At 35.3% G+C, this 7,970-nt stretch overlaps 1 pseudogene; it reads right to left on the reverse strand.

Moving 5' to 3' along the window:
- Window positions 1–6,556: 6,556 nt before the first annotated feature.
- LOC100401768 (ATP synthase, H+ transporting, mitochondrial Fo complex, subunit G pseudogene) lies at window positions 6,557–7,075 on the reverse strand (annotated as a pseudogene).
- Window positions 7,076–7,970: the final 895 nt, after the last annotated feature.

Genomic DNA, 7,970 nt, shown 5'->3' on the forward strand with positions numbered 1-7,970 from the left:
AACCAGTATTACCATTTGACCTCAAAGCACAGGAAACAACTCAGTCCAACTACAGAACCCAAGACCAACATCTTACCTGTCCAGGGCTGCAACCAGCTAGCCAATTCACAAGCCCAGGCTAGACTAAGTAGTAAAGGTTTGTTACCACCAAATAAGACCTGAAAAGGCCAGATGGGTGACAGTGTTCTCAAATGCACAGGTATTAACATAAAGACACAAAGCTTATGAAAAACCAAGAAACATGTTACCACCAAGGAAAAGCCAATAAAAATCCAACAATGGACCCCCCAAAAATGGAGAGCTATGAAATAACCAACAATTTAGAATAAATATCTTAAAGGAGATCAGGGAAATATAATAAAATACAGATAGAAAATTAAATAAAATATAGAAAATAAGTTATGAACAAAATGAGAAGTTTGACAAAAGAATAGAAACAGTTTTTTCAAAAACAAATTAAATGCTGGAAATAAAAAATATGGGCTGGGTGCAGTGGCTGACTCCTGTAATCCCAGCACTTTGAGAGGCCAAACTGGATGGATCACCTGAGGTTGGGAGTTTGAAACCAACCTAACCAACATCAAGAAATGCTATCTCTAATAAAAATACAAAAAATTAGCCAGGTATTGTGGCACATACCTGTAATCCCAGCTACATGGGAAGCGGAGGCAGAATTCTTGAACCCAGGAGGCAGAGGTTGCATTGAGCTGAGATCATGCCATTGCACTCTATCCTGGGCAACAAGAACAAAACTCCATCTCAAAAAAAATACAATAACTAAAAATAAAAATGTAATACACTGCATCAATAATTGACTTGATTCAGCAGAAAAAAAGTCAGTGAGCTAAAATGTAGAACTAAACTTATCATAATAGGATTTTCTGATGAAGAGAGAATAAAAGGCCTAGAAAACATATTTGACAAAATAGTGGCTGAAAATTTCTCAGATCCAGGGGAAAGACAATATCCAGGCAAAGAAAACTCAGCAGTGCCCAATCAAATTCAGTTCAAACAGGAGTTCACCAAAATACATCATAATCAAATTATCAAAAATCAAAGACAAATAATACTCAAAACAAAAGGAGATAGGAAATATCACACTAAATGGAGCCATAGTACAGCTTTCAGATAATTTCTCAGTATGAAACCTATGAGAAATTTTAGATAATTTCTCAGTATGAAAGAAAAGGGTGGGATCATATATTCAAAGTGCTTAAACAGAAAAAACAACTGTGAACTAAGAATACTTTATCCAACAAATTTGTTACTTATAAGTCAGGGAGAAATAAACAACACCCCACCCCTGCCTGGAAAAAAAAAAAAAAAAAGCTAAGGGAGTACATCACCAATCACTCTTCATTATAAGAGTTGTTTCAGAAAGTTCTTTATGCTGAAATATAAGGATGCTAACTACAACCAAAATATGTATGAAAGAAAAAACTTTGTGTAAGTAACATATAGTCATATTCAGAATTCTGTAACATTGTAAGAGTGGCATATAAAATAATGTTATCATTATTAAGAGGGCTAAAATGCAAAACTGAAAAACATCTATAAAAACTATTGAATACAAGTTAAAAAAATGTAATAAATACATTGTTAAGGGTTATAAATTACAAAAAAACAAATAAAATTTTTATATCAAAATCAGAAAAAGTGTGGAGAGGAGTAAAACTGTAGTTTTCACATGTAATTAAAGGCTAGTTGTTATTAAACTGGCCTTTATTTTATGTAATTCTCATGTAACCACAAAGCAAAAACTTTCAATTGTGCGACAAAATCTAAAAAGAAAGGATTAAAATCATATTACCTCCAATTACTATTGAATTTCAAAGAAAAACAGCAAGCAAAAAAGAAATAAAAAGCCTATAAAATAATTATAAAAATTACAAAATGGAAATATTAAGTTTTCACCTACTAATAATTACTTTGGTTATAAGTATATTAAATTATTTAAGAAAAAGACAGAGTGGCTGAATGGTTTACTAGTAAGAACACACATAGACTGCAAGTAAAAGAATGGAAAAAGATATTCAATGCAAGTGAAAACCAAAAGAGGCCAGGGTAACTGTTCTTATATCAGACAAAATAGACTTTAACTAAACTATAAAAAGAGACAAAGAAGATTATTACATAATTATAAAAAAGTTAATTTACTAAGAATACAAAATAATTGTAAGTATATATCCCTCCAATATTAGAGCACCTAAATACATAATGCAAATATTAAATAATCTGAAGTAAGGGACAGACTATAATACTATAATAGAAAAGAATCTTAATATCCCACTTTCAACAATAAACATATTATCTAGAAAAAAATCAGTAAAAGTACACTGGACTTCAACTATACTTTAGACCAAAAGAATGTAACAGACCTATTAACAACATGCTATCCAATAGCATTAAAACACACATTCCTCTCAAGTGCACATGAGCATTCTCCAGAATAGACAATATGTTAGGCTACAAAACAAAATGCTAATGTATTTAAGAGTTTTTGAAACATGTCAAGTAATTTTTTATATCACAACATCATGAAACTAAAAGTCAATAATATAAAATACACAAATATGCAGAAATTCAATAACATCCTAAACAACCAATGGATCACAGAAGAAACAAACAATACCTAGACAAACAGAATGAAAAAAATAATATATGAAAATATATGGGATGCAGCAAAAGCAGTCCTAAGAAGAAAATTTCTATCAACAAATGCCTATATCAAAAAAGAATATCACAAATCAAAGAAATCTAATGTTATACTGAAAGAAACTAGAAAAAAGAATAAATAAATAAGCCCAAAGTTAGTAGAAGGAAGGAAATTACAAAGAGCATAAAATAAATGAAGCAGGCATTAGAAAAATAATTTTAGGAAACAACATAACAAATAAAAATATTTTCCTCTGGGTAGATACCCTGTCTTGGGATAGCTAGACTGAATAGTAGTTCTATTTTTAGTTCCTTGGGAAAACTCCATGCCGTTTTCTATAGAGGCACTACTAACTTATATTCCCACCAACAGTGTATAAGGATTTCCTTTTCCCTGAATCTGGGTCAACATCAGCTATTTTTTTTTTGTCTTTTTAAAAATAGCCATTCTGACTGCTATGTTTATCACAAATACTATTCGTAACAGCAAAGATATCATGATATGGTTTGGCTGTGTACCACCCAAATATCATCTTCAATTCCCACATGTTGTGGGAGGGACTCAGTGGGAGGTAATTGAATCATAAGGCAAGTCTTTCCTGTGCTGATCTTGTGTTAGTGAATAAGTCTTATGAGATCTGATGGTTTTAAAAGAGGTGTTCCCCTTCATAATCTCTCTCTTTTTGGTCTGCTGCCATAAACATGACTTGCTTTTTTTTTTTTTTTTGAGACAGAGTTTCGCTCTTGTTACCCAGACTGCTGGAGTGCAATGGCACGATCTCAGCTCACCGCAACCTCCGCCTTCTGAGTTCAAGCAATTCTCCTGCCTCACCCTCCCTAGTAGCTGGGATTACAGGCACGCGCCACCATGCCCAGCTAATTTTTGTATTTTTAGTAGAGACGGGGTTTCACCTCGTTGACCAGGATGGTCTCGATCTCTTGACCTCGTGATCCACCCGCCTCGGCCTCCCAAAGTGCTGGGATTATAGGCGTGAGCCACCGCGCCCGGCGTACTTGCTTTTTTTTTTTTATTGTGAAGCTTCCCCAGCCACGTGGAACTGTAAGTCCAATTAAACCTCTATCTTTTGTAAATTGCTGTGTTATGTATATCTTTATCAGCAATTTGGAAACAGACTAATACAGTAAATTGTTACCAGTAGAGTAGGGTGCTGCAGAAAAGATACCCAAAAATGTGGAATTGACTTTGGAATTGGGTAACAGGTAGAAGTTGGAACAGCTTGTAGGGCTAGAAGACAGAAAAATGTGGGAAAGCTTGGAACTTTCTAGAGACTTGTTGACTGGCTTTGCTCAAAATGCTGATAATGATATGGACAATGAAATTCAGGCTGAGATGGTCTCAGATGTAGATAAGGACCTTGCTGGGAACTGGAGAAAATGTGACTTCTGTTACATTTTAGAAAAGAGACTGGCAACATTTTGCCCATGCCTTAGAGATTTGTGAAACTTTGAAGTTGAGAGAGATGATTTAGGAAATCTGGTAGAAGAAATGTCTATGCAGCAAATCATCCAAGAGGTGACTTGGGTGCTGATAAAGACATCCCATTTCATAAGGGAAACAGAACATAAAATTTTGAAAAATTTGTAGCCTAAAAATGCAATAGAAAAAAAAAATTCATTTTCTGAGGAAAATTTAAGCTGTCAGCAGAAATTTGCATAGATAACGAAAAGCTGCAAGTTATTCCCCAAGATAATGGGAAAAATGTCTCCAGGCCATGTCAGAGGTCTTCACAGCAGCCCCTCCCATCACAGGCCTGGAGGCATGGAGAAAGTGGTTTTGTGGGCCAGGACCAGCATGACTGTCCTGTGTGCAGATGTGGGACTTAGTGCCCTATGTGCCAACCACTCTATCCATGGTTGAAAAGGGCCAACATAGAACTCTGGCCATGGCTTGAGAGGGTACAAGTCCAAGCCTTGGCAGCTTCCACATGGTGTTGAGCTTTCGAGTACACAGAAGTCAAGAATTGAGGTTTGGAAACCTCTACCTAGATTTCAGAACACGTATGGAAATGCCTGAATGCCCAGGCAAAAGTTTGCTGCCAGGGAGGAACCCTCATGGAGAACCTCTGCTAGGGCAGTATAGACAGAAAATGTAGCATTGGAGCCCCCACGCAGAGTCCCTGTGGGGGTACTGCCTAGTGGAGCTGGGAGAAGTTAGATTAATGTATGTATACAATATGGAATGTTTAAATCAATTACCACCATTTAAAAAGCTAAGTAAAGTTGTAGAGTGTTAGATTGATGTATGTATACAATATGGAATGTTTAAATCAATCTAATGAACAATCTACAACTTCACTTATCATTTTTAATGGTGATACATTTAAAATTTACTTTCTTGGTTATTTTGAAGTGTATGATTATTATTATCGACCCTAGTTACCCTGCTATGCAGCAGATCAAAAAACTGATTTCTACTGTTTTTCTGAAACTTTGTAATCATCCATCAATAATAGTCCTTTTTCCTTCTCTGCTCCCACTCCAGCCCCTGGTAACCAGTATTGTACTTTCTACTTCTTTGGGTTTAAATTTATTAGATTCTATATACACACCTGGCCCAATACATGAATTCAATGCAACCACTATAAAATATCAATGTCATTTTTAACAGAAATTTTTTTAAAAATCTATAATTTGTATAAAACTACAAAAGATCCTAATTAGGTAAAGCAATCTCGAGAAGAATAAAGCTTGAAACATCATATTTCCCGATTTCAAATTATGTTAAAAACCTATAGTAATTAAAACAATCTGGTACTGGCATAAAATCAGACACATACAGCAATAAAACATGATAGAGGACCCAGAAGTAATCCCTCATATATACAGTCAACTAATTTTTGACAAAGGCACCAATAATGCACAGTGAGAAAATAAATGATGATGAGAAAACTGGATATGCACAGGCACAAAATTAAATTATGTAACAATATACATAAACATCAACTAAAAATGGATTCAAGACTTAATCATAAAACCTGAAGTCATGAAACTCCCAGAAGAAAACATATTGAAAAAAATTCCTTGACATTGACCTAGGCAATTATATTTTGAAATTTAATCACATGAAAACCTCAGGCAACAAAAGCAAAAATAAACAAACAGGACTGTATCATACTTTAAAAGTGACTGGGTAGTGAAGTCAAAAATGAACAAAAGTGAAAAAGCAGCCTACAACTTGGGATAAAATATTTGTAAATAATATATCTGTTGTTATTGAATGTAGGCTTGGCTGCTTGCAAAGTCAGTAATAAACATAAGATGCAGTGAAAGGAAAGTGACTTTATTCCAAACTGCCATTGGAGTAACAGCCAGTCTTACATCTAAAGAAACTACTTCAACCTCTAGGATTAGAGATGGGCTTTAAAAAGGAACTCGGAATGGGAGGCAGGCAGGGGTGATGTTGGGTACAAGGACTATGTATCCTGGTCTTGTGGCTGTCACCATTGGCTGGTGTCATCTTAACAATGGCCAGGTTGCAGACTAACAACCCTGAGGTAATCTCTAGAATTTTGAAGCTGGGTCTTCACATCTGTTTTATCTCAAGATCATCCACCAGAACATAAAAACACAAGGAGATATAAACATAAAATTAGAAAAAATGTACATGGGATAAAGAGAGAAAGGGAGGGATGTGGTATTTCAAAGAAAGTATATTTCAAGACCATAATTTAAGTATAAGGAGTGAAATAAAATGGTTTCTCTAGAAAAGTTATACATTGAGACTAGAGAGAAAAGAGAAAAAGGGAAAAATGTTTTAAAATGTATTTTATTTTATTTTTTTTTAACACATCTTACTTTATTCAGATAGCAGTCTGATCACATGTGGTCCAACAGCGCTCAAATAATAAATAGAATATAACCAGATGTTCAAGATTGGTCTTCAAACATCATAGCCAATGATGCCACCCTTGCCTGTGATCTCTCCCACATAAAACCACATCAACACCTCAGTGGCCACCAAACCATTCAGCACAGCTTCCTTAACTCTGAGTTTTTTGAAGCTACCAGTCTGAGCACTATTGACTATTTCTTTCAGGCTCTGAATAGCTCTAGGGATCTCAGCAGGGGTGGGAGGAATCAGCTCAACCTTGGCGTAGTACCAAAATGTTGTGGCCAACTGAGGCTTCGAATAAGTCACAGCAGTGTTCACCAGTGCTGGGGTCTTCTCCATAAGGTTACGGATAAATTGGGCCATGGTTCTGGGACAGAAAGTCCGTCGCCCCGAATGGCTGTCTGAATGTCACCGCCCCCCACAACCACAGATTTCTTGAGGGCCGAGAACTTGGTCACAGTCATCTGCTTCTGCACAAATGGAGATAAGTGTGGCAGTTATAAAGGTCTGTTGAATGAACAAATAGAAGGGAGTGTTGGTAGGGCCACAAGCCCCATCCTGGGGTCTCCTTACTTAAAGCTAAGCTCCTTGGTTACAATAACAGGCTAATATCCAAAATATAAAAGAAACAAGTAAAACACAATAGCTAAATGAACATATAATCAACATGATTAAAAAATGGGCAAATGTGGGTGATGGTTATACTAAAGCCCATACTTCTTAACTATGCAAAATATTCATGTAACAAACTTCTTTAGTAACCCTTACATTATTAATACAAACCTTAAGAATGGGCAAAATATCTGAATAGCCAGTTCTTGAAAGAAAGCACACACTGGCCACCAGGTGAATGTAAAGTTGTTTGTCATCAATAATCAGAAAAATGCAAATCAAAGGCACAATGAAATTTCACTTTGCACCTGTTAGGATGGCTACTACTAATATAAAACATCACTGTTTGTGAGAGAATGGAGAAATAGGAACCCTTGTATACTGTTGATGAGAGTGTAAATTGGTTACAGGCATTATGAAAAACAAATGGAGTTTCTTAAAGAACTGAAAATAAAACCATCATATGATTCAACAATCCCACTTATGGGTATATAACCAAAGGAAATGAAATCAGGATTGCATTGAAATATCTAAGCTTGTATGTTTTCTGCAGAGTTTTTCATAATACCCAAGCTATAAAAACAACCCTAATGTCAATCAGCAGATGAATAGATAAATAAATTGTGATAAATACATAAATAGAATATTATTCACCTTTAAAAGGAGATTTTGTCATTTGTAGCAACATGAATGATCCAAGAGGACATTATGCTAAGTGAAACAAACCAGACACAGAAAGAAAGGTTGTGCATGGTCTTACTTATAAGTGGAGTCTTTAAAAATTCAAAACATAGTGACAGAAATTAGAATGGTATTCACCATAAAGGATGAGGGTGAGGATGGGGAAATG

This window comes from Callithrix jacchus, chromosome 11 (assembly GCF_049354715.1).
Source record: "Callithrix jacchus isolate 240 chromosome 11, calJac240_pri, whole genome shotgun sequence".
Taxonomy (NCBI): Eukaryota; Metazoa; Chordata; class Mammalia; order Primates; family Cebidae; genus Callithrix; species Callithrix jacchus.